The sequence below is a fragment of the Pongo abelii genome, chromosome 4, assembly GCF_028885655.2.
Source record: "Pongo abelii isolate AG06213 chromosome 4, NHGRI_mPonAbe1-v2.0_pri, whole genome shotgun sequence".
Taxonomy (NCBI): domain Eukaryota; kingdom Metazoa; phylum Chordata; class Mammalia; order Primates; family Hominidae; genus Pongo; species Pongo abelii.
In genome coordinates this window covers 77,282,345-77,293,527 of record NC_071989.2, presented here as the reverse complement: position 1 = coordinate 77,293,527, position 11,183 = coordinate 77,282,345, and positions in this window count along the sequence as shown.

Below are 11,183 nucleotides of genomic sequence, written 5' to 3'. Positions count from 1 at the left end.
ATGCTTATAGACACTTTATTTATAAAGACAATGTTACTGACCTGTAGTAGTTTCCTAGCACTGCCATAACAAATTACCAAAAGCTTGGTGACTTAAAACAACAGAAATTTATTCTTACAGTTCTGGAGGCCAGAAGTACAAAATCACGGTGTCAGCAGCATTACCCAATACCTTTTTCTAGGGACACATAAAAGGGGGAATCCTCTTTTCAGCAAAAGTGGTTTTAAGAGACATCCACTGCTTTGGCATCTGCTCTTGAAGTCTAGATTATACAGAGTCCAGAACAACCTTGAGATACAGAGATATACGGAGACCTTCAACATATAAGACTAATCTATTATTTGCAATCAGACTGGCATTTGACAGTGAATAGCTAAGGAAACACTGACCTTGCTAGTGTTCCAACAGAGATATTTTCTCTGGGATTAACTGTTCTTGCACAATTTTCCCCCATGCCATCCTCAAAAATAAATAAATAAATAAATAAATAAACAAAATAAAATAAAAGTCATGACTTCTGTCTGTAGCAGGGAGATATATTTTCATGTGTACTATTTTTGTGAACAAAATTAGATTTCCTCCATGTATTTTGTGCTTTTAAAAAATACACTCCAATCTAATAAAGATTTTTTTAAAATTACACACACATACACACTTACATTTCAGTAGGTCAAACCTGTGACATCTTTGCATATCAAATTGATTTAATTTAGCAGAGACAATCTAGATATGGTGACTTACTAAGTGGCAAGTTGAACACATACAAAAGCAACACTTAGGGTGTAATATATATAAAGCCATGACCTTTTAAAACCTCCACCAAAGTAGACTCCACAGAAGTAGGGGTGTGAACGGCAAAAGACTGGATTCTAGCCCATTAAAAAGCCACCTGTCTTGGTGTTCCACTGAAGACAATTACTTTTCACTATATAAGATACAGAAAGAAACAATCATTTTATGAATGATTAAATAGCAGCTCCTGAAAGGGACATCTCACTGTATACGTCATTAATGATGCAACAGGGAGCTTAGCTGCCTGCTTAGGTAACTCAAAGAGCACTGTGACCTGTTTCATTGATAATACCTTGGAAAAATTCTTCTAACTGAAGTAAAGCAAGGAAACTTACTTTTGATATTTTATTTGAAAGAGCTGAATGGTAGAGGTTGTTTGTGATTTTCTGAACACTGCCTTCAGATTTCTTTCTCTGTTAAGCCTTACTATGAATAATGCTTACCTAAGATCATGGAGATCGGGCATAAATTGAGCAACAGGCAAGCTGGAGAAAGGAAATGCTGATTAGTGAGACCTGCTGGGCTGTAACCCTCTATCCTTGACATCTGTCATTGGTTTTTGTGAATAATGAATCTAGTTCCTATAAATTACTTTGAAATAGTTACAAAGTCAGAAGTGTAATTAGTGATGATAAATGGTATATCTGAAGATACTGCAGCTCAATTAATCTTCATTTTTCAAATCATTACTTCTTAGTAGAGTTAATAGACTTGCCATTAACTACTGGCAAGACGAGGTTGACTAAGCAGAGATTGACAATGAAATGATTTACTAAATGTATATTTCATTATATATAGGCCATCAAGCTTGTAGGTTCTTTTAAATTTATTTCTCCTAATAACAAAATAATCTTGAGCCATAAACTCTAATGTTTGAAAACTGTTTCACTGAGAATATCAGATTTTAATAGAAAAATAAGTTGGTTGGTTTTTAAAATGTCCTAATTAGTAATTTTTTCATTCTTTCAGCTACAATAACAAGTGTTATAACCTCTAGTGACATAACATGTATTTAATAATTGTCTAACGAATACCTGCTACTTACAGAGATCAGGAAAGAAGAAAATGAACTGATATGACATGATCTCAGCCTCCAGGTAGCTTGGGATCTAGTGGAGATGGTGTAACACACCAACAAAGCACCATTTAAATAGCAACATTTGAGTGTGTCTGAACTAAGGAGGAGAAAGACAGTCACAGTGAATATCAGGATAAGCTGGGAGGAGGAGATGTTGGTATACACAGAAATGAGGAAAGCACCTTAAAGAAGTGGGATACAGGTCCAAGAAATTTACCAATAAAACAGCTAGAGTTGATGAAGAGCACAGTTGTTGGCCATATGAACTCTCGAAAGCATTTTGCTTGGGAAAGTAATCTAACATCTCCAAGCACCAGTTTGCTGGTATATAAACTGGACATAAAGATAGTCACTCTCTCCGAGGACTGTTCTGAGGACTGAGGACTGAATGAGACAGCAAACATACAGTAATTAGCCTAGAGTCTATGCTACACAGGCAATTATTATTATATTACTAATTATATGTTCCCCAGGTTTAGCAATAGTACCAAAATGTCCTCAATTTCTAAAATAACTATTTACTTTACAATACATGTTATAAATAAGTGCCAAATGAAATATGGTTAGGTGTTAACTCCTCCCCCAATTGTAGCATAAAATGCCTACATAGACCCTTTTGAATTTTTCTTTTTTTTTTTGAGACGGAGTTTCACTCTTGCTGCCCAGGCTGGAGTGCAATGGCACGATCTTGGCTCACTGCAACATCTGCCTCCTGGGTTCAAGCAATTCTCTCGCCTTAACCTCCCGAGTAGCTGGGATTACAGATACCCACCACCATGCCCAGCTAATCTTTTTTTGTATTTTTAGTAGAGATGGGGTTTCACCATGTTAGCCAGGCTGGTCTTGCACTCCTGGCCTCAGGTGATCCACCCGCCTCGGTCTGCCACAGTACTGGGATTACAGGCGTGAGCCACCACACCAGCCGATCTTTTTGAATTTTTATAAGTTGAACTTCTATAAGGGCCCACTTATGAATCATTACAGATGGATATGTCTTTTTAATTTAGGTGCATACTTGATTTGACAGCTACCAAATTTGGCCTGGCTCCAGATTTGCAGATTGATAAACTAATAGCTTCTCAGTTCCTTCTCAGCTTCTGGCTCCCCCATCCCTCTAACCCCCATCCCTTTACTATTTTTTCCATGAGATTTGAAGGCTCATAATGTGAGCAGTTTTCCAAACTTATGGCATCTTTCCAACACAAATCATTGCTCCTGAGGGCTAGTAACAGCCCTCTGTTGTTAAATGAAAATTCCTCTAATGCCACCAAGTTTCTGAAGTGATAGAACACAAAGTGGTTATGACTTCGGCACAGATGACACACTCAGCTATTCCTCTCTCTTCTTGCCTCTTCTTGCCCCACTCCTCCAGTGGTTTTGGTCAAGTGGGTAGTTGGAGGCCCAGGGAGAGGTGGAGCCTTTTATGAAGCCCAGAAGCAATGAACATAAAATAAAATGGGGACACTGATAAATGGGAGGGCAGGTTTGTGGTCTTCACAGCCTTCTACCTCTGTGAACGGTTTTAATGCCTTGCACAGGTATTATTATTGTCTTTCCTCTTCCCCTGCCATGGTACACAGGTGAAACTCTCCCTCTGGTCTGTTTGCTTCTTTGGACATGATTCTACCAATATTATAACACTGGGTTTATGTATGAGCTTCTTTGGCTCAGATTGTCTCATGAGCTCAAATTAGGTGCTAGCAAACCTGCTCAGATATGGCTTCCCTTTCTGGTTCCCAAACTTGCCTGCTTTTAAGATTCAGCTGTTCAACACGCAGGTTCTTTTTTTTGTTTTTGTTTTTTTTGGTTTTTTTTTTTGAGACAGAGTCTTGTTCTGTTGGCCAGGCTGGAGTGCAGTGGCACGATCTCGGCTCACTGCAAGCTCCACCTCCCGGGTTCAAGCAATTGTCCTGGCTCAGTCTCGCAAGTAGCTGAGATTACAGGCACATGCCACCACGCCTGGCTAATTATTGCATTTTTCATAGAGATGGGATTTCACCATGTTGGCTAGGCTGGTCCCAAACTCCTGACCTTAGGTGATCTGCTCGCCTCAGCCTCCCAAAGTGCTGGGATTACAGGCGTGAGCCACTATGCCTGGCCAACACACAGGTTCTAAGGCCCCTTCCCTGGAGATTCTGATTTCACAGTTCTGAAGTGGAGCTAGGGGTCTGGCTTTTGTACACGTTCTGAGTGACTCTTATGAGCCAGAAATTTTAGAAAATACTACACTCTTCTTGGGAGTGGTGTGTGTGTTTGTGTGTGTGTGTGTGTATGTGTGTGTGTGTGTGAGAGAGAGAGAGAGACAGAGAGAGACAGAGACAGAGAGAGAAAGAGGTGAGAGAGTTACAACAAGCATGGGTGTCCTCTTTTGAAAAGTGTCTGCTCATGTCCTTTGCCCACTTTTTAATGGTTTTTTTCCTTGTAAATTTGTTTACATTCCTTATAGATTCTAGGTATTAGACATTTGTCAGATGCATAGTTTGCAAAAATTTTCTCCCATTCTGTAGGTTGTCTGTTTACTCTGTGGATAGTTTCCTTTGCTGTGCAGAAGCTCTTTACTTTAATTCTATTCTATTTGTCAATTTTTGCTTTTGTTGCAATAGCTTTTGGCATCTTTGTCATGAAATCTTTGCCTATTCCTATGTCCAGAATGGTATTGCCTGAGGTTGTCATCCAAGGTTTTTTATAATTTTGGGTTTTACATTTAAGTCTTTAATCCATCTTGAGTTAATTTTTCTATATGGTGAAGAAAGGGGTCCAGTTTCAGTCTTCTGAATATGGCTAGCCAGTTCTCTCAGCACCATAGGGAATCCTTTTCCCATTGGTTTTGTCAGGTTTGTCAAAGATCAGATAGTTGTAGGTGTGTGCCTTGTTTCTGGGTTCTCTATTCTGTTTCATTGGTCTATGTGTCTGTTTTTGTACCAGTACCATGCTGTTTTGGTTGCTGTAACCCTGTAATACAGTTTGAAATCAGGTAGTGTGATGCCTCCAGCTTTGTTCTTTTTGCTTAGGAATACCTTGGCTACACAGGCTGTTTTTTGGTTCCATAAGAATTTTAAAATAGTTTTGTATTAGTCCATTTTCATGCTGTTATAAAGAAATACCTGAGACTGGGTAATTTATAAAGAAAAAGAGGCTTAATGGACTCAAAGCCATGTCTTACATGGTGGCAGGCAAGAGACAGCATGTGCAGGGGAACTGTCCTTTATAAAACCATCAGATCTCTCGAGACTTATTCACTATCATGAGAACGGCATGGGAAAAACTCATCCCCATGATTAAATTACCTCCCCCAGGTCTCTCCCATGACACGCAATTCAAGATGAGATTTGGGTGGGGACACAGCCAAATCAGGTAGTGTGTTGCCTTCAGCTTTGTTCTTTTTGCTTAGGAATGCCTTGGCTACTCAGGCTCTTTTTTGGTTGCATAAGAATTTTAAAATTGTTTTCTCTAGTTCTATGAAGAATGTCAATGGTAGTTTATTATGAATAGCATTGAATCTATAAATTGCTTTGGGTAGTATGGTCATTTTAATAATATTTATTCTTCCTATCTGCGAGCATGGAATGTTTTTCCAATTGTTTGTGTCATCTCTGATTTCTTTGAGCAGTGTTTTGTAGTTCACCTTGCAGAGCCTTTTCATCTCCCTGATTAGCTGTATTCCTGGTATTTTATTCTTTTTGTGGCAATTGTGAATGGGATTACATTCCTGATTTGACTCAATGATCTGTCTAATATTGCTGGTGGGGTGTTAAAATCTCCCACTATTATTGTGTAGGAGTCTAACACCTTTTTGAAGGTCTCTAAGAACCTGCTTTATGAATCTGGGTGCTCCTGTGTTGGGTGCATATATATTTAGGATAGTTAAATTTTCTTGTTGAATTGAACCCTTTCCCATTATGTAATGCCCTTCTTTGTCTTTCGTTGGTTTAAAATCTGTTTTTTCTGAAGCTAGGATTTCAACTCCTGCTTTTTTCTGTTTTTCATTTGCTTGATATCTTTTTCTCCATCCCTTTATTTTGACCCTATGCGTGTCATTGTATGTGCAATGGATCTCTTGAAGACAGTATACCAATGGGTCTTGATTCTTTATCCAGCTTGCCACTCTGCATCTTTTAATTGGGGTATTTAACCCGTTTACATTCAAGGTTGTTACTGATACATGTGGATTTGATCCTATCATCCTGATGTTAGCTGGTTATTTTTCAGACTTGTTTATATGGTTGCTTTATAGCGTTACTGGTCTGTGCACTTCATTTTGTTTTTGTAGTGGCTGGTAATGGTCTTTCCTTTCCATATTTAGTGCTTCCTTCAGGAGCTCTTGTAAGGCAGGTCTGGTGGTAATGAATCCCCTCAGCATTTGCTTGCCTGTAAAGGATTTTATTTCTCCTTCGCTTGTGAAGCTTAGTTTGGCCAGATATGAAATTCTGGATTGGAATTTCTTTTCTTTAAGAATGTTGAATATTGGCCCCAATCTCTTTTGGCTTGTAGGGTTTCAACTAAGAGACTGCTGTTACATCTGATGGGCTTCACTTTGTAGGTGACCTGACGTTTCTCTCTAGCTGCCTCTAACATTTTTTCTCTTATTTCATCCTTGGAGAATCTGATGATTATGTGTCTTGGGGATGATCTTCTTGTGAAGTATCTTACTGGGGTACTCTGCATTTCCTGAATTTGAATGTTGGCCTCTCTAGCTAGTTGGGGAAGTTCTCATGAATGATATCCTGAAATATGTTTTCCAAGTTAGTACCATTTTCTCTATCTCTTTCAGAGACACCAATGAGTCATAGATTCAGTCTCTTTATATAATTTATTATTTCTCTGAGGTTTTGTTTCTTTTTATTCTTTTTTCTCTATTCTCATCTGACTATCTTATTTCAGAAAGCCAGTCTTCAGGCACTGATAATCTTTCCTCTGCTTGGTCTATTCTGCTCTTAATACTTGTGATTGCACTACGAAATTCTTATAGTGTGTTTTCCAGCTCTATTATGTTGGTTATGTTCTTTTCTATACTGGATATTTTGTCTGTCAGCTCCTGCATTGTTTTAGCATGATTTTTACCTTCCTTGGATTGGGTTTCAATGTAGTCTTGTAGCTCAATGATCTTTACTCCTATCCATATTATGAATTCTATTATGAACTCCTATCCATATTATGAATTCAGCCATCTCAGCCTGGTTCAGAACCTTTGCTTTAGAAGGGTTGTGGTTGTTTGGAGGAAAGAAGGTACTCTGGCTTTTTGAGTTTTCAGGGCTCTCGTGGTGATTCTTTCTCATCTTTGTGGGCTTATCTACCTTCAATCTTTGAGGTTGCCGACCTTTGGATGTGTTTCTTTTTCTTTTATTCTATGACCTTGAGGGTTTGATTTTGATTTAAGGTGGATTCAGCTGACTGGCTTGGTTTCTAGAAGGTTTTAGGGAGCCAGCGCTCAGCTGTCAACTCCTGGACTGCATGCTCTAACTTTGGGGAACTTGTATTGGGCCCCAACTTTGTTCTCTGACTCCTTGAGATTAGCAATCCACTGTACTGTGGTGCTGAGGTATGACAGCTGCAACAGAGTGCTATCAGTTCCCAGGGTGCCTGCCTCCCTGCAGGTGTTCACCACAGTGGCAGAGGCAATGCAGCTGTAGGGGGTGTGGGGAGTCCCTGCTGGCAATTTTGAGCACAGTCTCACTGGAGGTGGTGTTTGCTCGGGAGCAGGGCACTGGCGGACACAGGTCTGGGTGACTTCTCTGTGCGCTGCAAGAAGGAGTGATCACTCAGGGCAGGGTAGGATCTGCTGTTCTCTGCATAGCGTTAGTGCAACTGTGGGACACTGGTGGGGGTGGAGCTGGCTGGCTCTGTGCCTGCCAAGGCTCTGTTTGCAAAGGCGATCAGCAGGGGCAGAGGGGTGGGGTGCACCCCCACACTGGCAGGGCAAGGAAAGCAAGACCTGCCTGTGCAGACAGGTGCCAGAAAAGTGATGTGGAGGGTTTTCGAGGCCCTGGGAAAAGCTGCAGTATGGGGAGGGAGAGGGCAGTTTGGTGCATGGCCATAGGGCCACCCTTCTGGAGATCTTTGCTGTCAGGCATGGTCCACCTGCATAGAAGCTATGGTGCAGGTCCCCAGGACACCGAAGGCTGCTATGAAAACAGGTATGGTCAGGCTGGGGCCCTGGGAGAGGCCAACAGACCGATAGGTGCTCAGGTCAGACCAGCATCTTCTGATGGGCAAGACCATCCTGCAGAGATCAGGTCTGACAGTTCCCTAAGGGCTAAAGTCTCCTATGGGAGCAAGTTGAGCCTAGGCAGATGGCCATCCCTGGCTGTGCTCTGCTATAGACCTTCCTGCACCAAACGCTCTGGGCTCCACATCAGCTGACTTGCTGCCCCTACCACTTCTCTAAGCAGCTCTCTCTGCCAACTCAAGTGTCCATGGTGGTCAAGGTGTCTCCTACTAGGGTTCCAAAGGCCCACAGTGAGAGTGGGTTGCTCCTTCCCAGTTCAACCCATCTATTTCCCCAGAGCCATTGTGGGTCAGGAATTAGTCCCAGTGCATGCAGTTCCATTCAGGGTTCCCAACTTTCTTTCCCTTCAGCCTAGCTTCTGTGTCTTCTCTCTATCCACTCTTCATGCCTTCCCTCTAAAGATCTGTTAGGAGGATGCCAGTCGTTTCAATCCCTCCATGAGAGCTGTTCCACCTGGCTCTACCTGGACAGCAACCTTGCTCTCCCTGCCAGTTTTTTTCTATTTCTTTTCTTAATGATGCAATAGAAGCTTTTTGTGTATTCTGGATATAAGCCTTTGCTTGTTGTATATATGTAAATATGTTTCTTCACTTTGTAGCTTGCTTTAACTTGGTTATGGTATCTTTTGACTGCCAGATGTTTTGCATTTAAGTAGTCACAATTTTCCATCTTTTTCTTAGTTTTGTACTTTTGTGTCTTTTATAAGAAATCTCTACCTTTCCTAATATCATAGGATAGTTTCTGATATTTTGTTCCTCAAGTTTCAATTTTACGTTTGTTTTAGTCTTTATGGAATTTTTGTTTGATTTTTGACTGAGACCTATTTTCATTTGTTTTAGTTTATTGAATGGCTCATCCTTTTCCAGCTGAGTTTTAGTGCCACATTTTATAACAATATCTCATTTTTGCTTGGACTTTAAAAAATTCTCTGCTCTGTTCTTTATCTGTCTATTCCTGAACCAATACTTCACTTTTACTTCTTCATAACTTTAAAATGAGTCTTTTAGCCAGGCACGGTGGTGCACACTTGTAGTTCTAGCTATGCAGGAGGCAGAGGTGGGATGATTGCTTAAGCCCAGGGAGTCAAGGCTGCAGCTTGGGAGACAGAGTGAGACTCTGTCTCTAAAAAAAAATAAAATAAAATAAGAAAAAAAAAAGTCTTGCATGCTTGTACATCAAGACTTCCCTCCATTTTCTTTTCTTCAGAATTGTTTAGAACTCCCACCCTTTAATCTTTTGTATATATTTTTCATTAGTTGTTAAATGACATTAAACATTTCATTGTAGTTATTAAAAATTTTGGAATATTATTGCATTTATAGATAATGTTGGAGGAACAGACTTTATGATATTGTGCCTTCCCATAACTATCTTATATAGAGTAAATTTATTTCTGGATGCCTTGTAATTTTTGTTGCTATTGTGAATGGCTTCTAAATTATATTTTATTATGCTTATAAATATTATGTATTTGGTTACTGATAACCACCTAGGAACACTATTGAATTCGTATAGTGCTGTTATATCCAGCAACCTTGCTGAATTTGATTATTAGAAATTTAGGTTTGTAACTCTTAATGCACTCTCAAAAATAAACAAAAGGAGATGGGATCAAAGATTATAGGAGAATTTTTTAGAGACAGCTAGAAGTCCTTTAACCTAAATGAAAGGGGTGAGTGGGAGCTACTTTCTCCTTCACCTCAAGTCAAGATATGAGGGATTTAAAGAACCTAATAAACTGTTCTCTACAGTTTACAGTTCTAGGTGAACTGTGCTCCCGAATCCTTTATGGGAAATGTAAAAGAGATGGCTTATCAGAGGAGAGATGGCTATGTTAGCATCCTGGACCATTGGAGTTGGTCAGGACAAATGATGCTTGAATGTTTCTCATGGATCAGATATGGTTCAATGGGAAAGAATGCCTGTGCAGGACCACCTAAGTTTTGTTCAAGAGAACTGTCTAAGTGGGTGCAAACCCCAACAGAAGGAAACTGTCAGTTACCTAGAAAGTCAAGGAAGTAGCTAATGATCAGCTGGACTTGCCTTATTCAAGGGAACTGCAAGTAAGAAATCCCTGGTGGTAAGGAAGGAATTGCAAACAGACCACTAAAGTGCCTCTGGGAGATGGTAGGCTTTGAAACCATAACTAGAAGGCACTAATATCACAGTGTTTTTCGTTAGACGTTTGCTGCCACTTTAGCTCCTCTTCCCCCTTTGACCTTGGAGGTAGGGGTCAGAAAGCACAGTAAACAAGGCAGGTCAGGAAGTATAAAAGTGTAAGGTGGGGAAGAGACAGAAAAAGTCAAACTTCCTTCCTACTACCATTTTCATAGGTTGCTAGGGTGATTAGGCCTGCACTGGAAAAAAGAATCAGGTTTTGATGAAATTTAAATGCTAGCTATTGCACTGGACTGGATGTGTATATTACTGATTGCAGGATCTTAAATTATTAACAGTAACTCTAAAAGTCATGAGATTGCCCTAAATTTCATTCAGAAATAGGGATGAACTAGACATACTGAATAAATGTAAAAGTACAGTGGGGGATGAAAAGAAAGTTGCTTTCTGATTGTATTCCATGACTCTGGCTTATTTGGTATAATTGTGACATACATGATTAACATAACATAATATCATAATTGAATGCGAGGCACTATATTATATAGGTTAGAAACTGGGCCCCGGAGCCAGATTCTTGAATCCTAGCTTTGTCATTTATCAGAAGTCTAACCTCTGTGTGCTTCAGTTTTCTCCTTTGTGAAGCATGCAATTGCATTGTTATGAGCATTAAATGAGTTAATATATTTAAAATGCCTAAAGTAGTGCCTACCACATTGAAACCAGGAAGTAAATGTTAGGTAAGCTGGTCACAATAGCTTTATTTATAGTTAGTTGTAAAAATACTCAGTTACTACATACAATAAGGTGCATGTTTGGGACACAATATACGTTACTGAAAGTAGTTGAAAATCTGTGAGCAAACATTTTGAAAAGCATAATTCAATTTTTCTTTCTTTTATTTTTTTTGAGACGGAGTCTCGCTGTGTTGCCCAGGCTGGAGTGCAGTGGCGCTGTCTCCGCTCACTG